A 23695-nucleotide genomic window follows, 5' to 3' on the forward strand; every position below is an offset into this window, starting at 1 on the left:
GCACTATGGAACTACTTTGAGACCACAGACTGGAGCTGCTTCAGGAAGGCAGCCACCTACAATGGACATATAAACATAGAGGAGTACACGAAATCAGTGACTGGCTAGATCAGCAAGTGCATTAAGGATGCCACTGAGATCAAATGCTTCACAACCAGGGCTAACCAGAAACTATGGTTGGATGGAGAGGTCCGGACCCTTCTCAGAGCTCATGATGCTGCCTTCAGGACAGGGAATAGGATGGCACTAAGATCAGCCAGGGCTGAACTCCCCTGTGCAATCCAGAAGGCAAACTGGGTTATACACAAACAGAAGATCCACAGACAGCTGTGTGACACAAGGGACATGTGGCAAGGGATCAAAAAGTTAAGGACAATGATGTTGCCCTTCCAGGCAGAATGAACACCTTCTATGTACAGTTTGATGAGAAGAACAGAAAGATGGCAAAGAAAGCTCCGTGTCCCGCTGATGAACAGGCCCCTTGCATAGCCCAGCCAAGGTGAGGAGAACTCTATCCAAGATGAACCCACACAAGACGGTGGGAGCAGACAACATACCTGGTCGGATAGTGAAGAACTGTGCTCACCAATTGATGGATGTCTTCACGGACATCTTCAACACCTCACTGCAGTAGTCTATCGTTCCCATAGGGTTCAAGGCAGTCATCATCATCCCAGTACCCAAGTGGGCAACAATAACAGGCCCAATGACTGTTACTGCCCTCCAGCATTATGAAAGTTTCAAGCATCTGGTAATGGAACATATCAAAGTACACCTCTCAGGGATGCTGGATCCATTTCAGTTTACCTATAGAAGAAACCATTTCCCAGACAAGCCTATAGCCTTGTTGCTTCACTCCAACCTGGCCCACCTGGGGAATGATGCCTGATACGTAGGAGTTCATTGACTTCAGCTTAGCATTTAAAATGATAATTCCCAAGAGGCTGGTGGAGAAGCTGACCTCACTGGGACTCAACACCCCATTCTGTAACTGGGTCCTAGACTTCATAATGGAGAGACCACGATCTGCCCAATCAGTATATTGAGTCCTGTCATGTGTGTGTGCTCAGTCTGTCCAGTCAGAATATCGAGTACTGTCATATGTGTGTGCTCAGCCCTGTTCACACTACCGACCCACAACTTCATCGCCAGATCCAGCTCCAACGGTGTCATCAAATTTACAGATGACACAACAGTAGTTGGTCTCATCAGCAACAATGATGAGTCGCACGACAGAGAAGAGGGAAAATCTCGTGAAATGGTGCGAGAATAACAACATGAGACTGAATGTGGACAGGACAAAGGAGATGATCGTGATGGTTAATAATTACATTTTGAAAATATGGGATCAAAAAGGAATTAAAATTATACAGGATTGTTATGAGGCAGGTTATTTTATTTTCAAAGAATGAAGGAGAAATATGAAATAGCATCAAATACTCTTTTTTGTTATTATCAAGTTATTTGTAATTGGATCATTTTGGGAATACTTTGAGGTTACCTCGACAGGCTAAATTTGACATTTTAATTATGGAAGGTAGGAAAAAAAGATTTATATCTGAAATGTATACATTATTGCAGAATAAAATGCCTAAATTGGATTTACAAAAATCCAGGTTAAAATGGAAAAAAGATTTAGGAATAGAAATTACTCAAGAGGATTGGAGAAATTTGAGTAAAGGTAGTATGACAAAAATTGTGAATGTAAGATATAGACTAGTTCATTATAACTTTATACACCAATTATATTTAACTCCCAAGAAATTAAAGAGATATAATTTACTTTTCACAGATTTATGTTTTGGATGTCAGAAAAAAAAAGGAATGTTTTTACATCCTACATGACTTTGTGATAAGGTAAAACCTTTCCGGATGTGATTTAAGGAACTTTTACAAGATATTTTAAAAATTAAACTTCCAGTGGACCCATCGATATTTTTGTTAAGTAATATCAAAAATTTTTGTTTGGAATTAAGATTAAATAAATTTCAAATAGCATTTTTGAGATTAGCATTAGCAGTAGCGAGAAAATGTATTGCGATTCCTTGGAAAAATTATGTAGATTTGAATTTACGTAGATGGCAGACAGAATTGAAATCTTGTACACCTTTGGAAAAAATAAAAAAATTTATGAGATAATTATCTTTTTAACGATAAGTTTGGAGCTCTTATTTGTATTACATGGGTTTAAAATTTTGAATCTTTCAGCCTTGCTGTGGTGGAAGTACCTCAGTCCACAGTAATTGTCTATGTTATTGTAGTTTGCATCTCTATTTCTCTTTTTCTTTTATTTTTTTTGTTTTCTGGGGTAGATGGATGGTAGTTTAGGGGTGGAATCAGGGAAGGGGTATTTAAGGGGGGAGGGTTACATTGATTAAAGAGTGGGATAGTGAGGTTTTTGTTTCTTTTTGGGTTATACACCATGTATATTTTCTAACATTACATATTATGTACTAATCAATTTATTAATTGTATGTATTATGGTTTAAAATTTTAAATAAAATATTTTAAAAAAAAGGAGATGGACTTCAGAAGGACCAGGAACAACCAGCCTCCACTGTACATCGCCAATTCTGTTGTAGAGAGAGTGGAGACACCAAGTTCCTTGGAGTTCACTTAATTAGTGACCTTTTGTGGACACTCAACATCCCCTCACTTGTCAGGAAGGCACAACAACAACTGCACTTCCTGCGAAGACTGAAATGGTCAAGGCTACCCGCATCACAGTGTGATATGGTTGCTGCAGAGAACTGGATTGGAGGTCAATCCACAGGACCACAAGAGTGGCAGAGAGGAGCGCGGGAGTCTCCCACCCCTCCATTGATGTGATCTACTGGGATTGTTGTCTAAAGAAGTTGTGTAAAATTATTGAGGGCCCCTTCCACCCCACACACTGCATCTTTCATCTCCTCCCTTCTGGGAAAAGATACAGGAGGATCAGAGCCAGCACCATCAGGTTGTGAAACAGCTTCTTCCCATGGGCAGTAAAAATGCTGATTAACCAAAGGAACTGCTCACACTAACCATCCGAGACTCTCATATTCATGAAACAACATTTATTTATTTATTTGCTTAGATAAAATACTTGGCCTGCATATGTTTTGCTTGTCTGTATTTGTCTTATGTCTGGTTGTGTGTCTGAGTGTTTTGCACTGACCGGAGAACATTGTTTCATCAGGTTGTACTTGTACAATCAGATGACAATAAATTTGATCTGACAAATGCAGGAGAAACTCAGCATGTTATTCAGCATCCATAGAAAGTAACGGGTAACTAGTGTATCAGACCTGACCACCTTTATTCTAAAAGCTGCATTAACAGAGTCCTCCCAATGGTCAACCATTTTAATTCCACAAACCATTCCCAGACCAACATGTCTGTCCATGGTGTCATGCACACTGACTGTTCCACCTGGGCACTCTCCAACCAGATGACATTAACATTAGCCTCCAATTTATGTAAAGCCCCTCCCCCTGAGTGTCTGTTTCCTTTCCTCCAGCTGCCCACCCCTTTCCTTTCCCTCTCCATTGTGAAAGCTACCCCCTTTCCCAGTCACTTCTCAGCCTTTTTCTCTTCTACCCTTCTACTTATATCCACCTGTGAGAGATAATAGAATATAGGAAGTAAAGCTAGTATGAATGAAATAAGGAATACTGGACTGGACTAGAGGAAGTTAAGTAAGTGCTGAGTAGGGATGAATTCCGATAAGAGTGTGAGGAAAGGTTACGCAAGTATAATAGAATAAGGGTCTTATAGTGATAGAAAGAATTAGCAAGTCCTGGGGGTTGAGATGTGTGAATAAGGACAAAGGCAGATTCATGAATAAGGAGTACCAAATGCCAAACCAATCCAGGAGGCAGAAGAATGTTAGGGGGGGGAAGGGTACCTCTACACTGAAATGAACTGTATAAAAGTTGGGTGAGCCCCAGTGTATGTGTGTATTCCCAGGGTAAGGGGAAGCTCCCAACTTTGCACTGTTGTACAATAAATGTTCTTTGTTCTCAATTTTTGTCTCGAGCGAAATCTGTAAAGGTACTTCTGTTTCTCACATACCTGTTAGCCTGTGCTCTTCCCCTGCCCCTTCCTCCCTCCTCTCCTCTCCTCCATCCACCTTTTCATTAAGATGCCTGTCTCCTTTTTCCTCATACCGTGACGAAGGGCTGAGCCCCAAAACTGGTTACTCTGTACTTCCTATAGATACTGTGTGGCTTGCTGAGTTTCTCCAGCACTTCTGCTTATTCCACAAACCCATACTATGAATTACTGGCTAAATATGATATCTCTCTGCATTACTAGCTACATGCTGCCACAACCATTTATGCATAATTTAAGATAAATAGTTGTAACTTGCTGAATAAATCCATCATCAACACAAAGCAGAAAAAATGTAGAAAATGCTGGAAACAGGAGGCATCAGTGGAGAGAGAGGCATAATTTGTATTTTGCTCTTGTATGTATAAAGTATTTTGTTGTCAGGTGCAGAAATCCCCGAAGCAGATACCTGAATAAAAGAAAGGATAAGATCACTTCTGCTATGAATTACAATCTACTAACCCATGAAGTACTGTATATTTTGGTGTATAATTTGACCCAAATGTTTGAGCCTAATTTTAAGGGATTTATGGTATATCCTGCCATCTAAGTCGAGCCCCACTTTTTTGGGCTGTCCTGGTCTCACAGGAACAACAACTTTTTTTAAAACACCCCAATCAGAAGAAACAAAGCTCTAAATTAAGTAAGTTTTTAAAAAAACTCTGGCCTATCAAACAGCAACGGCAATGGCCCACGGAGCTGGAGCAGTGACATCTTGCACCAGGCAGGAGCAGGAATCTCAGCCTACCAGACAGCAATGGCGACGGCCCACAGAGCTGGAGCAGTGACATTGTGATCCAGGCGGGAGCAGGAGTAGTGACGGCGACCTCAGGGTCACAGGTAGGAACAGTTATAATGGTGCCCAGCCATGGGGAGGTGTCGGGGAGCAGCACCAAAATACATGGTATATGTTATTTACCTGCAATGCATTTACAATGGACAATATATTTTTTTGAAAAGGTTTGCTTCCTGACTATGATAGATAACTTGTGTTCAGGCTGAACACAAAGATAATTTTAGTTGGAAGTTGGAGAAACATTAAATTAACTTTTATTGAATTTAGCATGTTTAATCTCATAATGATTGTATTAGTTCAACTGACATCAAAATGTTTTTTCACTGATTTTCATTTGTATTCAACATCTGATGCCTCTTGAGTCAGTGCCCAACAATTGTCGGAGAGCATTGATAGGTTTCATTTCCCCTGATACTGTTTTTCCATGGTCGCATTGTCTTGGTGAAACTTTCATTATGTTCATCACCAAGATCAGCAGGGAAGAAGTCCAAATGGGAATGCAGAAAATGAATTTGCAATGACATGTTGCATGTCATGGTTTTGTGTGCTTGAAACATGTTAAAAATATAACAGGAAATCAGAAAAATAGGCTTTATATAAAAAATGGTACATGATAAGAAAATCTTATGGTGATTTTCGCAATCAGCTGCCCAAAATCTATGAAGTAGAGCCAAAAGTGTTCTGAAAGCAAACTCTTTGTTGTCTAGTTGCAAACATATCAAAAGAGAATTAGAAACAGAGATGATCCATGAGAATTAGAAAAGGAGATAAACAACAAAAAGAAATCATTTATTATCTTGATGAATGTAATTTCAGTGCTATTTGAAGCTTGAGTGGACAGATTTGAATAAATTACACTGAAAAAGAAGGATTGGAGATTGGAAGGTTACACACCTGTGCACTTTAGATAGCAAAGGTAATTTGGAAATGAAATGACAGTTGGATGGACAACTGGATCAAGGTTGGATTATTGGAGGAAAAGGTGATAGAACATATTTTAAAGTAGGGGGAAATATTCCTTAAGGAGAGGAATTAATTTAAGAAGGTTTCTTAAGAAATGGAAGCAGGTGAATATGAATACAATAAAATGGGAATTAAATATTGTTTACCTAATGTTTAGAAAAGTTGAGCAAAATGGAAATGGAGGACAAGGTAAAAGATGAAATAAAGATAATAAAGAGCATGAAAGTAAAATTAGTTTGAGTGGAGCATGGAAATTCTAAGTGCAGGAAACATTTGGTGTCTTGTTCTCCATGTAGGACAAATGAAAAAATTAGAAATGTATCAATACGATTACGATTGGGATATTTCATTGACATGTAGTCTAGGCAACTCAGATTAGCAGCGTGTGATAGTACAGATTCTATCACCAATGTGTATATGTACAGATTGTAGTGTAGGATGACTGTGATTGGCTGAGAGTGTAGCCACACCTACTGGCAGGTCTTAAAGGATTGCTCCTAGCCAGACCAGGTCATTCTGGACTGGTCGACCTACATGTGATATGCTCCAGTCTTTTAGTTAATAAAAGCCTTGGTTTGGATCAACAAGTCTTTGGTTCTTTTGACTCGCTCTACAATTTTATTAACTAAAAGGTTTTGAAGGGATGGAGCATATGCTACGGCTGCAACGCCTCGACGTCGATCCACAGTCAGCTACAGCCTCGAATGACTTTAAGCACTGGGTGAGATGCTTCGAAACATACTTACAGCTCTCTGACCCTGCCGTGATAGATGACAGCCGTCGACTACTAGTATTGATGACTATGGTGTCCCCGAGAGTCTTCCAGAGCATCCAGGACACGACCACTTACGCCACAGCCATGAAGATGCTGAAAGGGCTCTACGAGTGACCAGTGAACAGGATCTATGCTCAGTACAAATTAGCAACAAAGAGGCAACAGCCCGATGAGTCCTGTAGACCTTATATTCAGGCACTAAGGGCAATGGGCAGGGACTGTGCCTGCACAGACAGAACTGCCGCGGAGACCAGAGACGATCTCATTCAGGATGCCTATGTTGCCGGGGTTCAATTGAATGAAGTGAGGCAGTGCCTGCTAGAGCACGAGGGAGAAAACCTAGAGGACATGATCTGGATCGCAGAGACGATGGAGGCTGCAGTCTTACATATGGACGTGTATTCTCGGGGCTGGACCCTGTAATGGAAGATTTAAACTGTTTTTTACTTTTGCAGCCTTTGCTTCTGCAAGGCTGAGAAACTGCTTGTTTTTTTAGAATCAGCAGACATAATCTAATTTACACCATGAGGCCCAGGATGCAAATGAATTAGTAGATACACCTAAATTCCACCATGGGGCCCAGGATGCAGTTGAATCAGAAGACATAATCTAAATGAGGCCCAGGGATGCAGTTTTCTTTTGTTGGTCGCAGACTGTCAGGAGATCTTGAAGATAATTAAATCATTTGTTCAAAGAGATAAGCTATGAAGTAAACAACTTTTGGGTAATATAAGCCATGGTCCCACTGCTGAAGTTTGAGACTCTCCGAGAGGTGGCAAAATCTCTCAGCAAGAAGAAGAACTTCTAGAGTCCAGCTAACATCCCGGTCGAGGGAGGTGGAGAAGCTGCTACCAGCGCCCCGACAACCTACTACAAGTGTGCAGTTGTTGCCTCGCTTCAGGAGTTGGGACAAGTCCAGGTCTTGATAAGTATAGTTGGGAAGGGCTAGCATATTGTAGTTTGAAATCAGCTTTTGAATTTGTAATAAACATTTGTATAAACTGAACTGCTCTCAGTGTGTGTGTCTATTTTCTTTTGGTAGCTCAAACACTGTGACCAATCTAAAACGAACAAAATGAGAGGTACAAGTTTACCCAGGACAGACCCCATGCTCTGATGTGAGTAGGATGCCCTCCCTCGACCCTACTACCCCCCGGCACAACAACGGCCTGTCGGCTGCCGCTACGCTGCCCCATGCGACCCCGAAGTGTTATTTCTGTGGGAAGAACAAGCACAGCAGGTCCCAGTGCCTTGCGAGAAAAGCCAGGTGCCAGAAGTGCCTTAAAAATGGCCACTTTGCTGTAGTCTATCGCTCCAAAATGGCCACCATCAAACACAGTGCCTCGTGTGAAGCCAAATTGCCACCCTCCCAATCAAACACTTCTTCCTCAGAGCTCTCGTCCAATGAGAGCAAGGGCTCCACCGCACGGCAGCGCCTGACGTCACGGGACAGACGCCGAGTGCGGAAGGTACAACCCACCCTTGCCGCAATGACATTCACACTCCCTCACGAAGCAACATCCAACCAGGTCCCAGCCCCGACCTCAACTGCCGCTGCCGACCAGGGACCCGCTACCGCCATCACCGCTGAGCCCACCGCCACCATCACCGCTGAGCCCACCGCCACCATCACTGCTGAGCCCGCCGCTGCCGACCAGGGACCCACCGCCGCTGCCGACCAGGGACCCACCGCCGCTACCAACTGGGGACCCACCACCATCGAGGTAGCTGACCTGGTAGCTGCGACCGACACTAGCGACCCATTACCCCTGACGCTGCCGACCGGGGACACGCCACCGCGACCAATGCTACCGACCTGGTACCCACTGCCATGACTGCTGACGACCACCTGACTGACCGCCCCACCGCTGACAGCAAGTAGCGATCCCCAACACTTACCGTTGACTGGCTGACACCCCCAGCAGGCTGCAGGCAGCAACACCAACTCCTCGATTCTGTCTCTTCAGGCCTAACTGTTTGCGTGATGTCATCACGCACACGTTGTGTGACATCATCAAGCAGGACTCCACTATCCCCATTACAAGTTTCTGCATCAGTTACCGTAGACCAGGACTTCCCCCAACCCTTCACAAAAGCAATGGAACTGCTTAAAGTGCATGGACACTATACCAATTGCTTATTTGACTCGGGGTCAACTGACTGTTTTATCCGCCCAGACCTGGCCCACCGTTGCGGACTGGCTATTCCCCCCATTGCCGACCAGATCGCACTCGACTGGGGTAAAGGGGTATTGCATGGCGACCCTGAAAGTCCAGGGCATCACATTCACAGACTTCAAACTATTAGTCCTTCCCCAATTGTGTGCCCCTGCACTGCTGGGACTGGATTTTCAGTGGCAGTTTCAAACCATTTCCCTGCACTTTGGGGGGCCTCATGCTCCACTCTCTGTCTGTAATCACTTCACCCTGGAAGCCTCCTGCCAGCGACAGCCCGAGCCACCCGCCCCTGTGCCTCACCTGTAGCCTCTCCACCCTCCAAGTTGCTCCACCAGCGCTCTTTGCAAACCTCACCCCTGGCTGGAAGCCTGTGGCCACCAAAAGCCGGCAATATAGTTATGAACACAGGAAATTTATCACAAGCGAGGTGCGCAGACTGCTGGACGAGGGCATTATCGAACCTAGCTCGAGTCCCTGGAGGGCCCAGGTGGTGGTTGATAAAAACGGGGAGAAGCTGCGGATGGTGGTTGACTACAGCCAGACAATCAATTGCTTCACGCTTCTGGATGCGTACGCCCTTCCATGGATCACAGATGTGGTGAATCAGATCACCCAATACCGTGTATTCTCCACCATTGACTTACGTTCGGCCTATCACCAGCTCCCGATCCACCGAGAAGACCGACCTTTCACGGCCTTCGAAGCGAATAGATGGCTGTATCAATTCCTCAGGGTACCCTTTAGGGTCACAAATGGTGTCACGGTCTTCCAGCAGGAAATGGACCGGATGGTGGACCAGAACGTGCTAACTGCTACTTTCCCATATCTGGACAATGTCACCATCTGCGGCCATGACACGAAGGATCATGATGCCAACCTTGAGAAATGTTTTCAGACTGCAATTCGGCTGAACTTGACCTACAATTTCGACAAGTGTGTCTTCCGGACCACTCTGCTTGCAATTCTAGGTTGCGTGGTGGAAAACGGGGTGGTCATGCCAGACCCTGACCGCATGCGTCCCCTCATGGACTTGCCCCCCCCCCCCCCAACACCCAGAAGACACTTAGACGCTGCCTGGGCTTTTTCTCTTACTATGCCCAATGGGTTCCACACTATGGCGACAAGGCACGGCCACTCATCAAGACCACCTTCTTCCCCCCGTCAACCGAAGCCAGAGTGGCTTTCGACCGCATCAAATCGGACATCGCTACTGCAATGCTGCATGCCATTGAGAATCCATCCTGTTCCAAGTCGAGAACGATGCGTCAGACTTTGCACTGGCAGCCACTTTGAACCAGGTAGCCTTCTTCTCCAAAACCCTCCAGGGTCCTGAGAGCCGATACTCTTCTGTTGAGAAGGAGGCCCAGGCCGTAGTCGAAGCAGTATGTCGTTGGAGACACTACCTCACTGGTAAGCGCTTTACACTGCTGACCGACCAACACCCGGTCTCCTTCATGTTTAGCAATACCCAGCGAGGTAAGATCAAGAATGACAAAATCACCAGGTGGAGAATCGAACTCTCCACCTTTAATTATGACATATTGTATCAGCCTGGTACACTCAACAACCCGTCAGATGCGCTCTCCAGGGGGACTTGCGGCAACATACAACTGGACAGGCTGCAGAGTCTCCACGAGGAACTTTGTCATCCAGGGGTCACTAGATTTGCGCACATTGTCAAAGTTCAAAACCTGCCCTACATGGTTGAGGAGATTCGCTCCATGACCCGAGCCTGTCCGGTGTGCGCTGATTGCAAGCCCCACTTATTCCATCCGAAGAACACCCACATCATCAAAGCTACCCGCCCCTTTGAGCATCTCAGCGTGGACTTCAAAGGGCCCCTACCATCGACCATACGTAATACCTACATCCTTACGGCCATCGATGAGTACTCCCGCTTCCCGTTCGGTGTGCCCTGCTCGGACATGACTGCCTCCTCAGTCATAGAGGCCCTGCACAGCATCTTCGCCATCTTTGGGTACCCCAGTTACATCCACAGTGACAGGGGGTCCTCGTTTATGAGCGCAGAGCTGCGGCAGAACCTTCTGGAGTGTGGTATTGCTTCAAGCAGGACCACCAAAGGAGGAGTTACGTGATGGAGTAGTGGCCGGTCAGGGAACTCCAGCCCTCTCCGGAAAAGTTTAAAAAAAACACACAAAGGCACAAACATAAAAATTAAAACAAAGTGAAAGTAAAGGTGGGAAGAAAATGGCAGCGAAGAAAGAAAAGTCGAAAGCAACGGGAAGAAGAGAAGAAGAAAGAACATCGGAAGAAGAAGGTGAAGGCCTTACCTGTCTGAGGAGGCCCGCCACGGAGAGAAAAGCCCGCTCCCTAAGGTCAGTTGAAGTCCCGAGCTCAGGACTACAAAAATGGCTTGCAGAGCCAAGTAAAAATGCGCAACCGCGCATGCGTGAGGAGTCGGGCATGCGCGATGCGCATGAAAAAAAAAACACTGACGGGAGGGGGGACCAGCTGAGGAGTCGATCTCCACAGCTGAGAATGACAGCTGCAACTCAACAACAGGAAGAGAACATAGAAAATAAAGAGAACAAGAAAGAAGAGAGTAAAAAGAAAACAAGGAAACAACAGATGACCAACCCAGAGGAAGAAGAAGAACATAGAGAAATGGAAGAAGAAGGGAAAGGCAAGACAATGGATTTTTTTTTTAAAGAATATATGGAATCAGTGAAAGAATGGCAATTACAAGAATTTAATGAAATAAAAAGAAGAATTAAACGTGCAGAAGAAAAAATGAATAGAGTAGAGATGATCATGTCAAATATAGGAAAAAGAGTGGACAAGGTGGAAGAACGAGAAACAGCCGTAGAAATGGAAGTAGAGGACTTAAAAAAGAAATTAGAAGAATCTAATAAAAAAGTTAAAGTGACACAAGAGCTGTTTGCTCAGAAGATAGATATAATGGAAAATTATAATAGAAGAAATAATATAAAGATAGTGGGCCTTAAGGAAGATGAAGAAGGCAAGAATATGAGAGAATTTATAAAAGATTGGATCCCCAGGGTCCGAGGAAGACCAGAATTACAGGAAGAAATGGAAATAGAAAGGGCACATAGAACATTAGCCCCGAAACCACAGCCACAACAAAAACCAAGATCCATTTTAGTAAAATTCTTAAGATATACAACAAGAGAAAATATATTGGAGAAAGCAATGAAGAAAATAAGAGAAGACAAAAAGCCACTGGAATACAAAGGTCAAAAAATTTTTTTCTATCCAGACATAAGTTTTGAACTCCTGAAGAAGAGAAAGGAGTTTAATACAGCAAAAACGATCCAATGGAAAAAAGGATATAAATTTATGCTAAAGTACCCAGCGGTACTTAAAAGTTATTCCAGGGTAGCAAAACAGACTATTCTCGGATCCGGAGGAAGCACGAAAATTTGCAGAACAACTACAAAACAGACAGGGAGATGAAGACATGTAACGAGAGTAAAAATGACCACAAACTATATGTATGTGTGTATGTATATATGTGTGTACATGAGTGTATCCGTATTTAAAGGAAAATATATAGAGTATAGATAAGAATTAATAAGGGAAAGAAAGGGAAGAGAGGAAGTAAGGAGGGAATTAAGAGAGTGACCTTTGTTATATATGAAAATTGAAATCTTTTCTGGGGGGGGCTGGGTGGGGAGGAGTTACGGTCACTGCGAAATCAGTTGACGCTTGCGAGTGAATTCGCAAATCCAAATGGAGAGGGGAGATGTGGTTGCCCGACAAGGGATAAAGGGCTACTCAGGAAGGGGAGGGGATAGTGGGGTTAAAGAAATTTTAGATAGGAGAATAAGGGAAATGTTTGATGTTTTAGAAATGTTGTCTTATAAAGTGTTCAAAACAAGAAAGCAGAAATGGATAAGAAGGAAAGGTGATGATGAGGAAACAGAAAGGAAAGATAAACAAAGTATGAAATGGCTACGTTGAACTATATGACTTTAAATATTAACGGAATACATAACTAAATCAAAAGGAAGAAACTGCTAAATTTACTGAAAAAAGAAAAAATTGATATAGCATTCGTGCAAAAAACACATTTAACTGAAATGGAGCACAAGAAATTAAAGAGAGATTGGGTAGGACATGTAACAGCAGCGTCATATAATTCAAAAGCTAGAGGAGTAGCTATATTAATCAGTAAAAATGTACCAATTAAAATGGAAGAGGAAATAATAGATCCAGCAGGGAGATATGTAATGATAAAATGTCAGATATATTCGGAGTTTTGGAATTTACTCAATGTATATTCACCTAATGAAGAAGATCAAAAATTTATGCAAGATTTTTTTTGAAGATAGCAGACACGCAAGGGAACATACTAATAGGAGGGGATTTCAACCTTAATATGGATTCAAACATGGATAAAACTGGGAAAAAAATTAACAGAAAGAACAAAGTAACCAAATTTATAATTAAATCGATGCAAGAATTGCAACTTTTGGATATATGGAGGAAACAACACCCAAAGGAAAAGGAATATTCATATTATTTGGGTAGACATAAAACATACTCAAGAATAGACCTATTCCTGTTATCAGCTCGTATGCAAGACAAAGTAAGAAAAACAGAATATAAAGCTAGAATATTATCGGACCACTCACCCCTGACATTGACAATAGAGTTGGAGGACATCCCTCCAAGAATGTATAGATGGAGATTAAACTCCATGCTACTTAAAAGGCAGGATTTTAGAGAATTAATTGAAAGACAAATTAAAATGTATTTTGAAATAAATACGGAATCAGTGAAAGATAAGTTTATACTATGGGACGCAATGTAAGCGTTCATCAGAGGGCAAATAATAAGTTATGTAACCAAGATGAAGAAGGACTACAATCAGGAAACAGAGCAGTTGGAAAGGGAAATAGTAAATATAGAAAAAGAATTAGCAATGAAGGATGATACAACTAAAAGAAGAGAATTGGCAGATAAAAAAATAAAATATGAAACACTACAAACATATAAGGTGGAGAAGAACATAATGAAGACAAAACAGAAATATTATGAACTAGGAGAAAAAACGCACAAAATTCTAGCATGGCAGCTTAAGACAGAACAAACTAAGAGAATGGTATTGGCATCAAGGAAAAAAGACAAACAAATCACATATAATCCAACGGAGATTAATGAAAACTTCAGAGAATTCTACGAACAATTATACCAAACTGAAAACTAAGGGAAAGAAGACAAAATAGATGAATTTTTAACTAAAATTGAACTACCAAAATTACAAATAGAGGAACAAAATAAATTAACAGAACCATTTGAAATAGTAGAAATACAAGAGATAATAAAAAAAACTACCAAATAATAAAACACCAGGAGAGGATGGATTCCCAATAGAATTCTATAAAACATTTAAAGATTTATTAACTCCTCCCCTCCTGGAAGTAATCAACCAGATTGACAAAACACAAAGCTCACCAGATTCATGTAAAACAGCAATAATTACAGTAATACCAAAGCAAGGGAAAGATCCACTCGCACCAGCGTCATATAGACCAATATCTTTACTTAACACAGATTATAAGATAATAGCTAAACTATTAGCAAACAGATTAGCCGACTATGTACCAAAATAGTAAATCTAGACCAAACTGGATTTATTAAAAAAAGACGAACAACAGACAATATTTGTAAATTTATTAACTTAATTCATGCAGTAGAAGGGAATAAAGCTCCAACATTAGCAGTTGCTTTAGACACAGAGAAGGCCTTTGTCAGAGTAGAATGGAATTATTTATTCAAAGAATTACAAAAATTCAGTTTACCAGAAAAGTATATTAATTGGATTAAAGCATTATATAAGGGGCCATTGGTGAAAGTGACAGTAAATGGATATATATCAAAGCAATTTAACTTAAGCAGATCAACAAGGCAGGGATGCCCACTATCACCCTTATTGTTCGTGTTAGCTATAGAACCACTAGCAGAATTGATAAGAACTGAAAATAAAATGAAAGGGATAAAAATAAAAGACAAGGAATATAAAATCAGTTTATTTGCAGATGACGTTATAATATACTTAACAGAACCAGAAATATCAATAAAAGAATTACATAGGAAATTGAAGGAATATGGAGAAGTATCAGGATACAAGATGAATGCAAATAAAAGTGAAGCAATGCCAATGAATAATGCAGATTTCACAAAATTTAAGAAAGAAACACCATTCAGATGACAAATGCAAGCAATACAATACCTAGGTATACAAATAAATAAAAACCTCGGCCATCTATATAAACTCAATTATTATCCACTAATGAAAAAATTACAGGACGACTTAGAGCATTGGAAAGACTTACCACTAACACTAATAGGAAAGATAAACTGTATTAAAATGAACATTTTCCCAAGGATACAATACCTATTTCAGGCATTGCCAATACACTTGACGGAGAAATTCTTCAAGGAGTTAAAGAAAATAATGAGGAAATTTTTATGGAAAGGGGAGAAACCGAGGATAGCACTAGATAAATTAACAGAATGGTATAAACAAGGAGGCTTACAACTGCCAAACTTTAAAAATTATTATAGAGCCGCACAATTAAGATACCTATCAGATTTTTATCAAACAAGGGAAAAGCCAGATTGGACTAGATTAGAACTAGATAAAATAGGGGAGAAGATACCTGAACATATATTATATAAATGGGATGAAAAATTGGTACAACGTAGGAATTCTCCAGTATTACATCATCTGCTCAATATTTGGAAGAAGATTCATGTAGAAAGGAATAAAACAAATTACCAATTACCAAAACTAATACTGATGCAAAATCAGCGAATCCCTTTTACAATAGATAACCTTTCTTTTAGAGAATGGGAGAAAAAAGGGATCAAAAGAATAGAAAATTGCTTTTTAGGAAATAAATTACTATCCTTTGAACAAATGAAGGATAAATATAATATAACTCAAGATACAGTGTTGGCATACTACCAACTGAAATCCTATTTGAAGGACAAATTGGGAAGCAGTCTGAGGTTACCAGAGGGAGGTAATTTTGAATATGTGATTACAGACACAATGATAATCAAAAAATTTATAACAAATATGTATATTAAACTGCAAGAAAAGGAGAATGAGGAAGCAAATGGTAAAACTAACAAAAATGGGAACAAGATTTAAACATAAAGATAAAGAAGGAAACATAGGAGAAGTTATGTTCTGGAACGATGAGAAATACAATAAATACGAGGTTACGTATGATACAATATAACTGGATACACAGGCTATACATTACACCTCAAAAGTTAAATAAATGGGACCCAACAGTATCTGACAGATGTTTTTGTTTTAAAAAGGAAATGGGAACAACAATTCATGCAATCTGGATGTGTGAGAAAGTGAAAAAATTTTGGGAAGATCTAAACCAGATATTAAATAAAATCACAGAAAGCAATATACCAAAAAACCCAGAGATCCTCCTCCTAAGTAACATAAAAAACAAAGAATTTGGACTTGATTTGGATGGTGCACAAAAAAGATTTGTTAGGATAGCCCTAGCTGTAGCAAAAAAATGTATTATGTCAGCCTGGAAATTAGAAGATAACTTGAGAATACAACAATGGTATATAGAAATGAATAAATGTATTCCATTAGAAAAAATAACATATAATTTAAGAAATAATATTACAATATTTGAACAAATATGGGAGCCATACATAAAACACAATAGAGAAAACCTACCGGGGACATCTACCACCTAAAATGACAGAAGGAGAAAGAAATGAAAAGAATTGACTCAGTGGAATTTCTTGTTTATTTTATTGAGTGACAACATTGTTTGACGGGTTTAATGTATCTTAGATTCTGTACTTTAAATGAATGGGAAGGGAGGTAGGGAGGATGGGATGGGAAGGGGTGGGGGGTGAGAAAACGACACTGTATATATTTGAAAAGAAAAATATATGTATCTTGATCAATGTGTTTTTAGTGTGAAAAATATAAAATTTTTAAAAAAAGCAGGACCATCAGCTATAACCTACGCGGTAATGGGCAAGTCGAAAGAGAGAATGCCACCGTCTGGAAAGTGGTTACACTTGCCCTCCGGTCCAAAGGTCTCCCCACGTCTCACTGGCAGGACGTGCTCACTAGTGCCCTACACTCCATCTGCTCCCTCCTATGCACCGCGACCAATGCCACCCCCCATGAAAGGATGTTCTCTTTCCCAAGGAAATCCGAATCGGGAACAACCATACCGGCGTGGATCACGGTTCCCGGGCTGGTCCTCCTACGGCATCATGTCCGGTACTCAAAGAATGACCCCTTGGTTGACCGAGTGACTCTGCTCCATGCGAACCCGCATTATGCCTACATCGAGTACCCAGTTGGGCGGGAGGACACTGTCTCGGTAAGGGACCTAGCTCAAGCCGGATCAGGCGCAGCAGTGCTTTCAACCAAACCTCCCCCAATTCCTTCTCCCCCAGGTCATGTGCTTGAACAGAGGGACCAGCACCACCCCAGCAGCTCAGGCCAGACTGTCGACAACGCCGTTGGGGAATTGAGGGAAGCAGTGGCCACACCCTACAAGCCTGCCAGCGACACAACTCCAGTGACCCCAATCCTGGCACCATGGCGGTCACGCCGGATGGTCAGGCCCCCTGACCAGTACAGCCCCTAACCTCCACCAGACCCTTCTTTTTTCTTTTTTCTTTTTTACAGCCCTCCATCCACCCCGGGGTCATTTCTCAAAGAAGGGGTGAAAGTGGTAGTACAGATTCTATCACTAATGTGTATATGTACAGATTGTAGTGTAGGATGACTGTGATTGGCTGAGAGCGTAGCCACAACTACTGGCAGGTCTTAAAGGATTGCTCCTAGCCAGACCAGGTCATTCTGGACTGGTCGACCTACATGTGATATGCCCAGTCTTTTAGTTAATAAAAGCCTTGGTTTGGATCAACAAGTCTTTGGTTCTTTCGATGCGCTCTACACAGCAGTAATATGGAGGATACATTTATTGAGTGTAGAAGAGATAATTTTCTAGATTAATATACTGAGGAATCATCAAGAGAACAGGTTCTATTAGATTTAGAAAGGGCAAGAAATGATTAATCAATCATCTTTCTGTTAATTGGCCTTTTACTGGAGAACAGTAATCATTACACGACATAATTTTATGTTACATTTGAAAGTGATTTAGTTCAATCTGAAACTTGGACCTTAAACCTAAATGAAGTTATCTGTGAAATGTGAGTTGCACAAGATAGATTAGAAAATCAATTAAGAACTAAAATTCAAAGTTCTGATTTTATGTACATGACATCACATACAACCCTGAGATTCTTTTCTCTTGTAGGCAGGTAGAATTTATATTTATCGATAGTGCAAATAAACTGTGCTCAAGGAAAGACAAAAAAGATAAATGTAAACAAGAAGAAAGTGCAATACAGAAAATAAATATTCAACAATAAATAATGTGCAAAATAAGAGCCCTTAAATGAATCTCTGAGTTTGTTGTTGAGGAGTCTGAAAGTGGAGGGGTAGCAATTGTTCCGGAACCTGGTTGTATGAGCCTTATGACACCCATATCCCCTTCCTGATGGCAACAGCGAGAACAGAGCACGTCCTGGGTGGTGAGGATCCTTGATGTTTGCTGTTGCTCTCTAACGGCAGCATTCCATGTAGATTTTATTCATGGTGGTGGAGAGTTTTGCATATCTTTTGCAGGGATTTCCACTCAGAGATATTGGTGCCCCCTATACTAGGCCACAATGCAACTGGTCAACACTACACATGTTGTAGTGTTCCACTACACGTCTGTAGAAATTTGCCAAGGCTTTTGATGTCATACTAAACCTCCACAAACTGCAGAGCAAGTAGAGGCATTGACGTGGTTTCTTCACAATGACATTTGTGTGTTGGGTCTAGGAAAGTTCATCCAAGAGAGTGACTCCCAGGAATTTAAATTTGACCGCCCAATGATCAACTGTTTGTTGTACACCTTTGGCTTTCCAAAAATCCATAATCAGCTCTTTGATTTTGGTAACATTGGGGACCAGGTTGTCACTGCACCATTCAGCCAAGTTTTCAACCTCCCTTCTGCATGCTACTGTTAATACATAGCTACATATACTCCATCCACAATAAATAAGAGAAGTTAGTGTTAGTATTAAGTCAAAAGAAAAGGCCAAAATAAACCAGTAAACCTGAGGATTGGGAAAGTTTCTTTACATTTTGGTCGTGAAATTGATAAGTAAAAGGGTTGGGTAATTAGCATAGATTTATGAAAAGGAAATTAAGCTTGATAAATTGATTAGCGTTCTGTGTAAATAGCAGAATAGATTGAGAAGCTGCAAATATGGTGTATTTGCATTAACGAAAAGACTTTGATAGAGATGTAAATAAATACAATTAAAGTCGATGCTGTTCAGTGTTTTGGATACAGAATTGATGAGTGGAGTGTGGAAATAGGTTATTTTTGGATTAGGAGGTTGTGACCTGCAAGAACCGGTACTTGGACCCTAAATGTTCACAATCTGTCAGTGATTTGAATGCAGGGACCATGTGTAATATGTTAAAGTTTGCTGTGATTCTAAGCTGGGTGGTGAGGAGGATTCAGAAAGAATTCAAGAAAATGCAGACAAGTTGAGGGAAAGGCCAGGAACATGTAATATAATGGGGAAATGCAGTCAATCACTTTGGTTGAAAACAATTTGAAAGCTGTTTATTTTTTAAATGTTGATGGACTGAATTTTTTTGGTGTTTAAGGGGACCTGTACACAAATCACTGAATAGTAATACTCAGATGCAGCAAGTAATTACAAAGGCAAACAGGATGTATCCTAGCCTTATTTGCAAGAGGATTTAAGGTCAAAAATAACAGTATTATCTTGAGACTGTGGGTTTTACCTCAGGAAGGATGCATTTTGAAATAGAGGGAATGCAACAAGCATTCGTCAAATTGATGGTTGAAATCTGGGTTTTATTTTACAAGGAGAGATTTGGCAGAATGGGCAGACTGGAGTTTAAAAAGATAAAAGTGACCTTTTTGAAACCTTTATGATTTTTATAGGTGGGCAGGAAAATCAAAGCTGAGATAGAGTGATAATCAGTCAGGAAAATCAAGACTTATGGGGAGGGTGGGAAAGTGGGATGATCCATAACTCCAATCAAGGGTACATGGGGAGAACTCCTCTTGTTTGTTCCTCCTTCTTGTGGACCCAGAATCCCAGTGGCCATCCACTTCAATTCCCCACCCCATTCCCTTGCCGACATGTGTGTCCATGGTCTCATGCACTGCCAGACCAAGACCACCTGCAAATTGGAGGAAAAACACCACATCTTTCATCTGGGCACCCTCTGACTGGACGGCATTAACATTAACCTCCAGTTTCCATTAGCACCCCCGCCCCATCTTTCCTTATGACTCCTTTCCTCTAGCTCTCTCTCTCTCTCTCTCTCTCTCTCGCTCTATCTCCTCCCACCTTTTCCCTCTGTCTCCTTTCACAGAGCCAAAAACAACCCCTCCCTCTAACAATTCTCACCTTTCCTATCTCCTGTCCTCTTATCATATCCCATTGACTGTTGTTCTGTACTCCCTCCCCTTCCCATTCTTCCCTTCTCACTAGCCTTTTAATACTGTGCAGGAGCCTGCCTGTATTTATTCATACCTTGAGGAAGGACTCAGGCCTCAAATATTGGTTATATATCTTTATCTCCTCTGGATGCCTTGAGACCTGCTGAATTCCTCCAGCATTTATACATTTTTTTCTCTCAAAATAAGAGGTTTGAAATGTCTTCACCCTGTGGGTAATAAATCTCAGGGATTCTGTCCCCAAGAAAACAGTTGCTGAGAATGTTCAAATCAGGCACAGCTAGCTTAGCAGTTAGTGCAATGCTATTACAATGCCAGAGACCTGGGTTTGAATCGGCGCCGTCTGTTAGGAACTTGTACGTTCTCCCTGTTTCTATGTGAGTTACCTCCAGGTGTTCCGGTTTCCTCCCACGTTGGTAGGTTAATCAGGGTATTGGGTGGCACGGGCTCGTGGGCTGGAAGAGCCTGTTACCAAGCTGTATGTCTAAATTTAAAAAAACAGCAATAGATAGAATTTTGAATGTTCGAAGAATCAAAGGACGTGCAATTACTGTGGAGGTAAATAATTAACCGTGATCTCTTACAGTGGTGAAGCAAGGGTTTGACTGCCAACTGTTGCCTCTATATCTATTTCTCATGCTGGCACAGGTCTAGTAGTTTTCCAATCGTACTAGAACTTCATTCATGGGCATCATTCATAGTGTTACCACTGGCACAGTCACCATCATATTTAAAGACCTGAACTCCAGGAATTCCGATTCAGTTTAGTCATGGTTAAAGTAGAGATGGTGCTCAACCAATGTTATCGAGCAGAGTGGGATGGTGGATGTTGAACAGCTGACTCTTCCCACAATAATAGTTCTGCTTTTATTATGGTTAAGTGTAAGGTGAATAAAATCAGGAGGAATTTTACAAGTTATGTTACTGGAGAAGTATTAGCAAGAAAAGAAACTTTCAGCTGGGTCAAATATGGTACTCGGATAGATTGCAACATCACAGTCACCTGGACAATGAGGGAGTCCAGTTCTTCTGAAGGTTAATTGGTCTTCCCAACAGAATAGGAAGAAAATGCAATTCAGGTATTTTTAAGATAATTAACAGAGCATGAAAAGAGACTGTGGAACAATCTGCTCATGCACAAACTCTATATAAGACCCATGCCGGAACTTTATACCATTGATCCTTCTTCGTTCCCTTTGCAACGTTTCATTGCTTGCAGAAATTGGGTGTGGCTTGGGATCAAGCATCTAATGGAAAATATCCTGAAGGAGCTGGTATGATCACATTATAACTTCACCAGATTGGAAACTGAATGTTAAAAATGCACATGGTTAATATTGATATCTGTTTTGTGGTTTGTAGATTATGTTTGCAGTGATGATACATGATGATGAATTTACAGGGCAAACAATGGGATAATTTTGCCAGGCTGTGCTGCTTGTGGGGAATCCTGAGATCTCTGTTCAAGGGCAACCACAGAGAGGCTGGTGAGCAAACGGGGACATCTCGGTAGCGCAGACTCGTAGAATTAACCCTTCGATCTCCAAAAAAAGTTAAAACCTTCTGCATTCTTTTGAACTTGATTTGCTTAGCAGAGTACATTGGAGCAGTAGGTCATTGTCTCCATTGGCAATGGGCACAGACCTTCAAATACTGTCAACCATTTACCCTTGAGAAGAGATTGAAATTGTACAATGGCAGAAACACGACAGCTTTACCTTCCTTGTAAAATGCTCACAGTGGAAATACAATGACTATCCTTCCATTTTGCCGTTACCGGTTTCTTGAATATGTTTCTTTAATACACAAAACCTGATGTTCTTTTTCTGGGGAACAAAAATATTGTCATTACTGCTTCACAGGACAGGGAGCAGAAAGATATATTTCAGTACAAAGAGGGATGGTAACAGTAGTTAACAATATGTGAACTCTGTAACATTTCATTTGATTTCATAATCCTTGATTTATTTTATTTTTTGGTTGGAATCAAATTGGGAGAGATCAGTGATGAGACTAGAGTCGTACTGCACCTGTTATATGCAGATCAGATATCGGTTAGTCATGGCACTTGGAAAAATCCTTCTGAGCATCCCAATAAGTAATATCATGTTGGGTACGACAGACATTAAAAAAAAGTGAAATTTCCTAACTGTGTTTTCAACAATATTCATTCAGAGGGAATTTCACTAAAAGTTATTTCTGGCAAACTGAGCAGAATTATTTACATCACAAGCAGACCAACATAATCCTTCTAGCCAATAAATAACCTTAGGCTGGTAAAGGGAAGGAAGAGAAGGAATGAGCAATGCACATAAACAAGTTACAACATGATGCTGGAGAAACTTAGCAGGTCAAATAATGTTCTTTATACAAAGATAAAGATACATAACCAACTTTTTTTGAGCTTGAGCCCTGAGTAAATAGAGAGCAAAACATCGTCTGCAGAACAAAGAGTACAAAGCAAATAAAATGCAGGGAAACAAAAATCAAATGGCAGATGGGGGTGGCAAGGAGTGAGGTTAGAGAGAAGCATGGACAGAGGAAATAGAATGAAACTTAGACAAAGAATGAAAGAGAGGAGAAGCAGAGAGCAAGTAGAGAAAATAATAGAGCAATGAGTGTAGAAGGGGGTTCATTGTAAAGAAAACAGAGAAACACAATCCAGGGAGAACAGAAAGGAACAGAGTGGGAGGAAATAAAGTGAGGAACCAAGTTGTTGGAGGTATGAGACCATAAGACAAAGGTCCAAGAATAGGGCTATACAGCCCATTGTGTCTGCTGCACCATTTGATCACAAGCTGATCTATTATGCCTATAATCTTTGATGCCCTGGCTAATCAAGAGCCTATCAATATCTGCATTTAATACACCTGGCATCTACCACCGCCTGTAGGGAGATCCCAATGAAGTTCTGTCCGCACTACTGACTCCGCACTTTTTGCACTATAACCAACAATGGATATTTATTATTCATTTTTCCTCTTTCCCCACCTGATTTTATTCATCTGTATATTGTATTTATGTATATGACAATAAACTTCAAACTTCTGTGACTATAAACAAATGATACAGTAGATAGACTAGTGGGTTATCTATCTGAGGACATACAGAATTTTGGTGTTGACTTTGGAAAGGAAAACATGCAGAGTGAAGAAATAGAGAAGGGAGTGTACAATAATATGAGAAGACTGGGGAACTTGTAGTCAATTAAAAAGATGAGTTCTGCAGGAAAAAAATGAAACAGATTATGCTAATGGTGAGAGATTATAGAGGCATGATTTACCAACAACCAATCAGCAATTTCAGTAAGTAAACAGGAAATCTAGCAGAATGTAAT

General features: G+C 40.9%; 1 protein-coding gene across 2 annotated transcripts in view; it reads left to right on the forward strand.

Moving 5' to 3' along the window:
- LOC138761227 (solute carrier family 2, facilitated glucose transporter member 11-like) overlaps window positions 1-23695 on the forward strand; it is a 71652-nt gene that overhangs the window by 7211 nt on the left and 40746 nt on the right. For both annotated transcript variants that reach the window (XM_069933013.1, XM_069933014.1), the window contains exon 2: window positions 4771-4932. The gene's annotated coding sequence lies outside the window, so the exon portion shown is untranslated. The remainder of the gene's footprint in view (window positions 1-4770; window positions 4933-23695) is intronic.

The sequence above is a fragment of the Narcine bancroftii genome, chromosome 4 (assembly GCF_036971445.1).
Source record: "Narcine bancroftii isolate sNarBan1 chromosome 4, sNarBan1.hap1, whole genome shotgun sequence".
In the NCBI taxonomy this organism is placed as follows: Eukaryota; Metazoa; Chordata; class Chondrichthyes; order Torpediniformes; family Narcinidae; genus Narcine; species Narcine bancroftii.